At 34.8% G+C, this 13,105-nt stretch overlaps 1 pseudogene; it reads left to right on the top strand.

Moving 5' to 3' along the window:
* The first annotated feature begins 1,422 nt into the window (after positions 1–1,422).
* Positions 1,423–13,105, top strand: part of LOC110463314 — a 29,150-nt pseudogene continuing 17,467 nt past the window's right edge.

Below are 13,105 nucleotides of genomic sequence, written 5' to 3'. Positions count from 1 at the left end.
TTCTTTCCCGACAGCCTACACGCGCCATGACGTCACGGCGCACTTTTGCAGACTTGACATCTGACCTTTGATTGCATCGCTACTATTTTGATTGCCTCATTACTACATCTGTACTCGAATGCATTTTTGTTTTAGCGGATCCTAAACACTTGGGTAAGAGTTTGACTGTCAAACAGTCGGCAAAGCCTCGTGATACACAGCAAAGCTCATACCCTCGGGATGAGATTTCCCTGTCCACGAACCACACATATGTAAGATTCTATTATTCTTACATAATCCAAAAACTCGATGACGTCATGAAAACTAGGCCGCAGGGGGAAATCCTTTTCTAACATATGACGAAAACTCGCTGGCTAAATAACGTAATCTAACATAAATGGAAAACCGCAAACAACTCAAATAATATAAGAATATAAGAAAAAAATGGTCACCACTAGGCGGTCAGATCAACGCTACGCGGTCAATTTAAGTATTAAGTCTACAGTAAATAACGCTATCTTGGTGTTATCAACAACGCCGTGCAATGGAACGCAATGCCGTTGCAAGCCATCTTTGACGTCATTTTTCTAGTTTTATTAACTGAAAGACCCTTTACCGACCGCCCCCACATAGACATCACAACTACTCTTCAAAACATTCTATAAGGCAAACGAATGTTATATTTGGTGTCATCAAGACCCTATAATGTTTATTCTACCACGTGTGTAATGTAAGGACACTTTATTATTTTTTATTTTATTTTTATTTTAAGAGTTGAATATGTTTACTTAATTTAAACTTTAGACCTACTAAAAACGTGTCCAGCACAAGTTCAGAATGCTCCGCCGAACGTACTATAAAGGTGACTTGAAATAGTATATGTACGTTTGCCTAGTGTTGATTTCATTTGTTGGTGAGCGATGTCTATAGACTGATGGGTTTTTTATTGATTGGATAAAACATAACTGTATTAAGATCGTCCTTGGTATTTAAGCTGTTTGGAGTAAACGTACAAAGTAAATGACTTTCACTGAGAGGTAATATTTAGGCAGCGGGCGCAATACATTTTCTACGGTTCTTATCGCTTTTGTATATTTGCAATCAATCAGTAAATAATGAGACATCATTCAATATAACCCTTATATAATTCTCTACAAATATATTCATGTTCGTCAGGCAACACAGGACAACTGTTTACAGCGTCAGAAATCATACAAACGCGCAGTTTTTTGTGCGAAATAAAACCACACGCATTATGTGATAACTGTTTTCAACTGTTTGTGTGTGTGTGTGTGTGTGTGTGTTTGTGTGTAGGTGTGTGTTTGTGTGTGTGTGTGCGTGTGTGTGTGGAGGTTTGTGGAGGTGCAGGTATGTATTTGTGTTACGTTCATCTTTTAGATAATTTTCTTTTATCTTTTATGTATTTTCAAAATCGAAAGGACGATGATGAAAATCCTCGAAGATCTTCCTGACGGAAGCAAAAGAGGGAACACTTAGTATACTCCCACACTTGAGGCATTAAACAGAGTGTAAGCATTCAAACTGACAGAATGGATGCAAAAAATTCAAGAAATCCCCCGGCAGATGATACCATCAACGAAGAGGCTTCATTTTGTTCCTTTGATTCGGCATGCGGAGGCGACGCGGACAGTCAAGCTGTTCCCAAGGGTACGCGACGTTCTGTGCTAGCTGAGTTGATATAAGTGCCTACTTAATTAAATTCGAAACATGCTACATATGTAGTAGTAAAAGGATCAAGATCAAGTATTGTCAGCTTGATGTGTTGTTTCCGGGGTAATTTTTCATAAAAAGGTAATTAACAGAATATCTAACAGTGTCTTGCGCGTTCCTGAAATATATCAAAATATAAGCCACACTCATGACTAGTGAAAATTGTTTCTCAACTTGATTTACACATTTCTTTCTGTGCTATGATTTTTTTCATTTGCATAATACTGAATAATGAAAAACCTTTAATTGTTCAAAATTAGTTGCCGTTTCATTATTCATACAGTCGATATTTGGAACTTTCAATACAAAGTAATCGGCAAATTTATTGACCACATCGATCGTATATACCCTCTAGAGCTTGAAAGTAAGACTTTCCTGCTTCAGTCTCTTTCCAAAGATGCTGGTTGATTAAGATTATGGACAGGTTTTATGGTTTCTTCAAGTGTTACTGTCTTGAAACGTTGCGAAACGCTTAATACGAACATTGTATGTGTAAAAAGCAAAACTTTATTATAAAATGGAATGGTCGCTATCAGGATTTCGAATGGAATATGCAAATTTCTTTTGTGATATGAAGGTCGATGTTTTTATGCTCATTAGAATGCCTTGCAGTTTTTATATCACTACCCGAGTTCTTAATGTGAGGAGGTGACATCACTTGAATTTGACATAAATTTACATGGCGGGTGTTGTCTATAAAGCAAAAGACGTTTACTCTTCTGAAACACCTGGTCTTATCATTCTAGTACTTTTACCATGGTCTACATGTAAATCTTTCCTTTGTTCATATTTTGTCCTAGTTTTATTGATTTTGATGGTTTGATCGTCACTTCGGTATTCTCTTTTCATGGTGTGAAGTGAAATTAAGCAATTCACGTGTTTCATAACAAAACATTTTCCATTTGGACTTGCAATTCAACGTCTTAAGAGATTGTTATAAAAAACTACAAAAAATACAATTGGGTAATATGTTTGTAGATGAGGACTCCGATTCAACAGATTCAGACTGTGCCATGGACCAACCATCACTCCTGGAGCAACTAAAGACTATACTGGATAATTATCAAGATGCTCAAATAATCCGGGTAAGATCTATTTTACTCCGGGAAATATTATAAGTAAATGTTCCTTCATATGTACGTCTTAAGAAGTACCATTTTTATCGTATTTCGATTACAACTGGAGATCATAATATATAAATGATAATTTTTAAACTGCAAAATCAAAATTGTCCGTGCAATAATGCTGTTCAATAAAAATGACATAGTACACGAATAACAAACATGCATCTAGGTCTTGTCATTCTGAGAATCAGGTCATATTCCTACGCAAATATAACTTCTACGTTTGTAAACAAAATGACTGACCTAGTTACAGCAACATCCCCGCCATCCAGATAATGCAAATTTCAGACCATCGAAATATTTCATCCATAAACAAATATTTTCACATCAACACAACTCAACACAATGATATACAGCTGCATGTTAAAATTCTACTTCAACTTCTCTGAGACACACATAATCAATGGCGACCGTGTACATGCCGACTCCGATGTGTAATGTGATGACATTTACCTTGCCATTGCACGCGCCATTGTGTCAAAATATTTGACGTCATTATTGATTTCGTATACGCTATGCCTATTGAATGGTTTTCATATAAAAATTATCATTAATGTTCTATTTATAGTAAGTGACCTTGACCTTTGATATCAAAGGCTGAAAAGCTATCCAAAAGCTTAAGCAAACATTTTATTAAACTGGATAAAGTCGGAGTGCATACGGCCCAAAAGAGCTCCACATATTGTGCATAAAATGTTTTTCTATTTATAGTAACATTAACCTTGAAATTTGACATCGATGCCTCAAAAGCTATAATTTGTATCCTAAGCAAATACTTTCTAAAGTAACAATGACCTTAACCTTTCACCACCAAAGCAGGCACTTTCTCTGAGGTAAGACTTGATAAGGCCTGAGTGTAATCGTCCCAACAGAATTGGAAATATTGTGCCTTAACTAATTTTCTATTCATGGTAACAGTGACCTTGACCTTTGACCGTCGAACCTGAAAAGCTATTCATAGCAGGCACTTTCTTCAAAAAAGCACTGGATAAAGTCTGAAAGCAATCCAACCAACATTACTGAAGATATAGTGCAGAAATTAAATAAGAAGCCCAATGGGCATGTGTCGCTCATTTGCTTCTAATGCAACTTTGAAGCTGATCTAGGTCATTTATGTGGATGCTAAGCTCAATACCACTTTATTCAAACATAGCACATTTGACCCATGTGACCTCTGAACAAACATGGTAGTCCTTTATCAAAGCATGCTACAGGCCCAATATCAGGTCTCTGGGCCTCTTGGTGATTGAGAAGAAGTTATTTAAAGATGTTAGCACATTTGACCCCTGTGACCTTGAAAGTCGGTCAATGTCATTCATTTGAACACATTTCGTAGCCTCTCATCCAGGCATGCTATAGGCTCAATATCATGGTCCTCTTAGTTATTGAGAAGTTGTTTTTAAAAATTTAGCACATTTGACCTCTGTTACCTTGAAAGGCAGACAAGGTAATTAATTTGAACAAACTTGGTAGTCCTTTTTCCAAGCATGCTACAGGCACAATATCAGGTATCTGGGCCCCTTGGTTATTAAGAAGATGTTTAAAAAGACTAGAAAATGTCTGTAAGACATAAATGCCCCCGCTGCCATGTGAAATTAGTTTAAGAGTTCTATAAAAAGTTACAACCACTTTGATCTTGATAACCTGAAACATGCACACACACAAGGTACTTCACTTTAAGTTGATTTTAATATTCTTATGTTTTTTCTGTATGTTATTACCATCTCCATAACATATTGGATGAAGTTGCTAAGTGTTTAAATTGATTCAGTTGATGCATTTCTATATATAGCAACAGAGACCTTGGCCTTGACCTTGGAACCCTGAAACACAACAATGTCCGAAGTATACTCATAGGTGACCTTTGCATAAAGTTTGACCAAAATCCATGAACGAATGAAGTTGCTAAGTGTTTGAATTGAATCAGTTGATTATTTTCTATGTATAGCAAGTGTGACCTTGACCTTGATCTTGGATCCCTGAAATACAACGATTTATGAAGTTTACTCATACTTGACATTTGTATAAAGTTTGACAAAAAACTGTCAAAGAATGAAGTTGCTAAGTGTTTACATTGAATCAAGACAGGATGCAACGAGACGGGATGATTTTCTATATATATATAGCAAGTGTGGCCTTGACCTTGGATCCCTGAAATACGACGATGTCCGAAGTATACCCATACTTGACCTTTGTATAAAGTTTGACCAAAATCTGTCAAAGAATGAAGTTGCTAAGTGTTTCCATTGAATCGGGATGCGACGCGACGCGACGGGACGCCGCACTAGGGTAAAAGCTCACTTGTCCTTGGCAGGTGAGCTAAAAACAGATAGAAGGACAGACAGACGGAAAACCTGATTACTATAGATGTGCAGGTGTTGACGGAAAAAATACAATTACTAATAAGAATTTCCTATGTGCAAAGGGCTATAACTCCAGAAAAAATACAACATCGACACTGGATTCTAACTCAAACTGTAATCCATTATACATGGATACTAAGTTACAAAGAATATTGAAAACAGTTAATTATGAGAATTTCCTATGTGCAAATGGGCCATAACTCCAGTCAAAAATGGATTTTTAATACATGTACATGGTTCAAACTCTGTCATCTATTATTGATAAAGCCGAAAACAAAGTTTCAAATTGAAATGGCAAGCGGAAGCGAAATAACTCCAAAAAAAGTTTATTTTGATAATTACCTATGTGAGAAGGGCCATAACTACAGCAAAAAAAGGAATATTAACACGAGGTTCGAACTCAAACTGTAATCCATTATGACAAAGCCACATATTAGGTAACACATTGATATTGCAAGTGGTAGCGAAAAAAAGTCTGGGAAAACATTAATTATGAGATTTCTTATTTGCAAAGGGCCATAACTACAGCAACAAATGAAATATTGACACAGGGTTTGGACTCTTACTGTAATCCATTATGATAAAGCCACATAGTATTAAAGTGGGAAGTGGTAACGAACAAAGTATGACAAACAGTTAATTATGAGAACTTCCAATGTGCAAAGAAAGGGCCATGCATACATGTAACTCCAGCAAAAAAATAAAACATTGGCACGTGGTTTGAACTTGATCTGTAATCTATTATGATTTAAGCCACATACAAAGTTACAAATTGATATGGTAAATGGCGACGAATTTACGATAACGGACAGAGTGATCCTAAATTGTTTGCCATGCTTCTCAGGCGGCACGACAAAGAAAGGCAGAACAGTGAAGACAGAAAGGAAAGATTTAAGGTCCCAAGTGTGTTGCAATGGGGGGAGAAGATCTATTTTGGTCTGTTCAATGTCCCCCAAGTAGTAGAGATGAAAGAAAATCCCGATTATTTTAACTTCAACTTTTATCCCCCCCCCCCCCCATCCTATGTACATTGTATGTACATTTAAGTATGGTTCGACAGATTTTGACAGATTCGATGACTCAAGTAGAAAATTGTTTGAATCATCTAATCTTGAAAAGAAAGTGGAGGGACAATAACTCTTCATGTAGACTCCAATTCAAGTAATTTATGCTGATCTGATCTTATCAAAGTAACAAACTATATATCCGATATATAACAGTAAGGAATGTGAGGAAATCATGTGAGGGACACAACTCACAGGAATATTATCAAAAGGAAGACAATCAATCATGACTGCACAAATACTTAGAGTACATAGCAAGTGTTCCTAGTTTAAAACAGAGAGTATGAGTATTACTTGAAACACATTTTAAATTATATAAGAAATAATTCTCAGGGACATCAACTAAATGAAAATTAATTGATTGATATAACAGTCGAAATCCATTTAAAATCCACCCCACATTGAAAGTAAAACAAACATTACAGTAAAATGTTCAAACCTGGCCTGCATGGTGTAAAGTTTCACCTTTTGTGACTTTCAGCTTTCTTGGTGAATTTTGTGCATTTTTAAATATCTCCCATTCTCATCAGATGTATATGAAGTGCATAACAAATGGAAAAATAAAAATATAAATGATAAACTGCCAGAATAAGAGGTATAGGAAAACAAACAAAGGGGCACAACTCTTCAAGTTTGTGAAAATCTAACCCTTACTTCCTCTATTTCTAGGATGCTTCTTCACCAAAGTCAAATAACTTTAGCTACTTCAACTTCTGACAGGTCAATGACCCTTGATGAGACTTATTTAGCTGTCAAAAATCAGACCAAAAAATACTGCAGCACAATTTTATGTTAACTTATGTATTAGTGGATTTGAACACCACTGTAAATATGAATGTTGAACAGAAATATTTTAACATTTACGGAACACAAACATGACCATGTATAGCTGTTGATAGGACATACATTAAACAATACTAAATCAAACCTGAAATTTATTTTGACATAAAGATCTTATTTATTTGGATTAATTTTATGGAAATGATGACTTGTAATTTTAAACAAATGATTTGTTAATTTCAGCTTGCTTGGATTGTATGAATGTTATTTTAATAACAGTGTACCCATATGAATCCATGATTATCGTGAAGTGGTGATATCTTTGAATTTAATACATTTGATGCTCTATTACCTGACCTGGAATGCATTCGTAGCCATACCGAAACAAAACCATACTGTGGTATAACTCTATATATATTGTGTACATAGTTTAAGCATCTGCGAGATCAGCTGTTCTTACTTACAAATGTCCAGGTGACGAGAAATAACATGAGAGAAATATTTGTATTTTTGACATGAGCTGTAGGCAATTCACACTTTTCAATTCGTACTATTCTTCTCTTTGGATAACGACGCTTTAACTTGTAAGCGAAAAATACATCACTGGCGTCACGAGCAGCATCAATACTAAAAACGTCTTTTAATATTAACGGCAACCAACCTTTTCTCCAGGTTACAAATAAATGCTATGTCCCAATCACCTGCCCTCTGGACTGGTTTATAAGTAAGTTGTTTTAGTGCCAAATTTTGTACAGCATGATTATTTAGCCTCTTTATCTTAATCCTTCCAACGTAGGCATCTTGTGATAAAATTTGTTGTTTGACTTTACACTGTTACAATGTTTTACCATTTATATATATATATATATATATATGTTTGTCGAAATACAAGCTCCTAAGAGTTTATGTTAACTATGACATATATTCAACGTAAAATAATGATTCTTGTATCTTGTATTTTGATGTAACATGCCACTTTGCTTTTATCCGATAGTTTTAAGATAAAAAAAACACACACAAGCTTTTAATCACGANTCCTCCCCCCTAGAAATTTGGACACCCCCGTTAGGTCTCTGGATCGGCCACTGCTGTTGATGCCGACATGTACAAATATATGTAAACTGTAAACTGGTAAAACGAAAGTAGGTCTGCACGATCGCAAACATTTAATGCTGATATTTTCGCATAAATTTCAATTAGTACTTGATGTGATAGCAATGGATTAAATGAATGTTACCCTGTGTTGTATTCTAGCACATCAGTGTCTCAATACATACGGTATTAATCTGTTAATGTTCGATACACGTCATTTTTTTTAATTACCATCCTGATTATATATGTTGCGAGGTATTTCAGGGTCACGTTCTCGTAACCTTCCGGTTATATAAAAAAAATGCAATTTTTCAATTCACAAAATCTTGATAATTTATTAATTAAAGATAGTTTAAAGAATAAAAGAGTTAACAAAAACAATATTAATACAATGTAAATATTATTTTCTTGAATGTTTGCGAAGCAGACGACGTTTGATCATCTGGAAACTAGAACATTTAAAAAAAATGTGTTTTAACATTTGAAAGAAAAAAGTTTGAAAGGGAAAAAATAAATGTGTTCTTTTATGAATTAATGAAAGTGATACAGAAAAGAAATATAGTAAATAATTGATAGTAAATTTATGAAAAACATCATCCTAAGAGAGTATGTTCTGCGCATGTATTGTATTTCTTGATCTCCTCCCGTTGACTTTTCGAGGCACCACTGACTGGGATGTCAGTGTGAAACTTTGGAGATGTTGTCCTTCACCAGAATTCTATTCACAAACAAGTATTCAAATGACTGTTCACTGTACAAGAGTGCTCACAGCGAGCTCCAAACATAATGCATGTAATGCGGCCTTTCGTCAGTCGTCGCTATGTAGAGGAGACGTATTTTGAGAACAATTATGTAGGGGTGTTTCTAGAATTATACGATAAATAAAATCTAACACTCTTGTTCATGTAGTATTGAATTTATTAAATTCTTTCATTAAATTCTTATGAAATTAATAAAGTCGTTTAATATATTCAATAGAACATTAACACTCATGTTAGATCCTCTATACTGCATTGAACAGCAATATGGAATACCATGCACATTTCATTAATCAGAGAAATTCAATAGGTTTTGTTTTGTAGTTTGTCAAACATACATAGCATTCTTATACCAAAACATTGCTTATTTCCCATACTGTGGACAGATAAAAAGGGACCATGCTCAGGGATTCAATTTCTAATTACATTTACACTTCATATAACTCAGGTGGTCAGTAACATTTACAGTCAAAGATACCGCAAATATCAGTGGAAATCATCCGATGTGCACATACTCATAATATTTCAATTGACAAAATAGATTTGACCTCTTTGACTACTGCAGACGTTCATATTATTCAGGTGTTTTACGCGCAGCCCTTTCTATTTTAGCGGTTGTTTAGACAAAGTTTGATTTCCACCATTTTGTCCTCCACCATCAACGATGAGTAGTCTTAAAAGGACGAAACAGTTGTTTAGTGAAATTATATTCATTTCGTACTGTATTAATTACCAAATGTTATATGTGCAGCCATATGTGTGTGGTTTACCTTCGTCTTTCATGGGTTATGTTTACCTTCAACAAAGATATGATTGTTGCATCAAAAAGATAGATTGAAAGTAACCATTCAAATGATCATACTGCCCAAAAATATTTTATTCCCCATTCTGATCGTTAACAGGAACTGATCCAAAATGCTGACGATGCCAACGCTACAGAGATGCAGATTATTTATGTGAACGACACCGAGGAGACAACGAGCGGACAGTACAAGCAGTGCGGATGTTATTCGGAATATTTCAAGGTAAATACATAAATCGACATTTGATGGTCTATGAAGACAACACACCAAAAATTCATGTTCATATTTTTCAATACTTGTATCAGTTTATTGGTTCCTCACATCCTGTAACTCGAAATGGCGCATCTTCTCGTCTTGACCAGTTCATGGAACCCTTTTAATAATAATAAATGTATAAAATACATGAAATTTCTTAACTGGCCAATGGTAGAGCTTAAATTTGAGTCAAGGCAAATCACCGTGGAAGAGCGCATTTATTTTCAGATTGGGAACGATAGGTCAGTCAATTATTGTTATTTTTGTTTTTAAAACCTGGATTTCATCCTTAATTGTCTGCATTTTCAAACATCTAACTTTTGAAATTGACAGATCATTATAAAATTTGATAGTAAGCAATAAACGCTGATTAAAAATATTAAAACTTGGCATTTATTATTAAGTTTTGTCCCTTGTACAGATCTTCCTCTTTAATCCGTGGCTCCACAGTTTGACTTCGATTTGATAGTAAATGCAAGGCTGTTTAAATAGTGATTAACATTAAAGGCTGAACTTTATTCGAAAGGTTTTTTGAAGGTGATATAAACCAAATCATTTTGATAAAATTCATAAAAAAGGAAAAATTATAGGATAAATTATTTTAAAAGTTATGAACTACTGTCTAAAAATTTAAAATAATGAAGTTATGAAAAATTTTATGAACCTTAAAAATAACAAATTCAGGAATCGTACTAATAAAAACCCGGGATTGATGATTGTCAAATTGTCATTTCCTGCAATATTTTGTATTAACTGTGTTATCTGTACAGACTTTTTGAACAATTAGATGTGTTTGTCGCCTATGATCCCCTTCAACCTTGTCTATTCGTTTCGCTCATTTTGAAATTAATTCGATTTTATCTATGTCTATCCCTTCTCCATTTGAAAACCATAAACCATTTCTAAAAAGCGTTTAAATTACCTATCAAGCAAGCATGTCATACAGCAAAATACTGTGCAGTTTACTAATAACAAGATTATCCGAAAATTAAGGAGTCAAAACCCACCTTATAGGTAAATATCCTATCAAGTATCGAGAAGTCAGTTATTATTCGATTGTTTCATGACACAGATTAATATACAAAACGGTTAACAGAGCTACATTATGGCTTTATCAATCAACATAATACGATTAAACATCTCTATAATGAATAAATAAAACACACACACATGAAAATGTTTTATATGTTTTGATATGAAGCAATATTTTTAACGAATGCTGAATACTTAGCCTATATCAAACTATTGAAAAAACTACAACAAAAAGCAAATATTTTGTCTTTCATTAATATGTCTCTTTATGTTAACTTTATCTCTCTGTTGTGATAATTATTGTCTGTATCTGTAAATATTTATATGTATGAAATTCTACTGATGTTTATAAATAATTGTACAGCTGTTTTCAAATTCTCTTCTACACCTCCTTTCGTATTCTGTTTCTGCTAGGTGCCCGCCCTGTGCGTCTATAACAACGCGATGTTCGACAAAGATGATTGGAAATATATAAAAACTATCTATCGCAGTGGTAAGCGTGAAGACGCTCTCAAAATTGGTAGATTTGGTCTCGGATTCAAGTCTGTATTCCACATGACAGGTAAGTAATTTTGGTATATTGTATTATGTGTCATTATGGATATTTGAGTTTTCAATATTTTTTAGGCTTTGCTCCCATAAATTAAATACTAATTTTGATACTTGACAATCGAAATTCCTGGATGGTATGGTTGTTTAAGTGAAGGCTTTGTGATGGGAAGGTTGTTAGTTCGGCCTCAGCAGTTTTATGTTTCCTTTTTAGTAAATATGTTCAAACTTTCAAATTTCTTTCAACTATAATTCTGTAAAATTCATAATATAGTTTTTACGAAGTACTTCATCTGAAAAACAAATATTTCACAAATAGCTCGCATTTCACAATAGTCTCGCTGGTTATAGTATAGTGTAAGTTATTGGTACCCTTTGCCTTAAATGCAAAAGTTGATCATGCCATAATATTTGACATCCTAATGCATTGATTTGGCCGTGCCTCTATCTATGTAGCCCTAATTGATAATTTATTGAAATGTGTTATAACAATATGAATATTTAATGTTTATAAAATAAATGTCATTACTAGAACGGATGAGGGCTGTTTGGTAGACCCTGGTGTCTTGTGTCTAATTCATGCTTAAATACCTTGTTTATAATTATGGTTGAATGATGTAATTGCTATTATGATATGTACACTAACTATTTTATTATATTCTCTATCAAATTGCTAGTACAAAGAATTATTGACGTTATTTTTAGATTTTTTTCTTTTGCATTTTTATCCATTTATCATGGTATGGTCCGTCGTCCGTCGTCCGTTGTCCGTTTATCCATTTATCATGGTATGGTCCGTCGTCCGTTTATCCATTTATCATGGTATGGTCCGTCGTCCGTCGTCCGTTGTCCGTCGACATTTTCTTTAAACGACTTAAGAACAGGAGGACCTATGGCCACGATTGTTTGCCAGTAGGTACCTGGGCCAGAGTGTTATAAGGTTTCTTCAAATAAATGACATTGACTTACATTCAAGGGGTTTAATATATATACTTTTTACATTTTGCTCAGGAAAAGGATTACCCTTAAAATTGGTAACAACGAGGTATTCATTAAAAAACTTAAATTGAACAAAACTCATCCTAAATACAAAGGAACTGTTTTAGTATCGAGTGTGACGCCCATGAGTATCAATGACAGCTTCACAACGTCTGCGCATGCCCCTAATAAGATCGTATATCCGGTTTTGTTGGGTAGCGTTCCACTCAGCTACCAAAGCTGTTTCCAGCTCCTGGAGCGTTCTTGACTGAAAATTTCTGGCAGAGAGAGCTGTCTACAGCATGTCCTGCACATGATAGATGGGATTTAGATCCTGCGAGCGGGCTGGCCAATCCATTCGTTGAATAGTCTCTTGCTGTAGATACTGCTCAGTCACCCTTGCTCTATGTGGCCTAGCATTATAGTCCATAAGGTTAAAGTCAGGGTCTATAGCGCCAGCGTTGGGTCTGACATAGGCATCAAGGATTTCATCGCAGTAAATCCGGGCCATAACGGTACCAGTATGAAAGACATGGAGGTCAGTTTTCCCATGAAGGCTTATGCCTCCCCACACCATCACTGAACCTTCGCCATATC

The sequence above is a fragment of the Mizuhopecten yessoensis genome, unplaced genomic scaffold (genome assembly GCF_002113885.1).
Source record: "Mizuhopecten yessoensis strain PY_sf001 unplaced genomic scaffold, ASM211388v2 scaffold10887, whole genome shotgun sequence".
Taxonomy (NCBI): domain Eukaryota; kingdom Metazoa; phylum Mollusca; class Bivalvia; order Pectinida; family Pectinidae; genus Mizuhopecten; species Mizuhopecten yessoensis.
The sequence above is the reverse complement of the archived record's forward strand: the minus strand, read 5'-3'. Positions and strand labels throughout refer to the sequence as shown.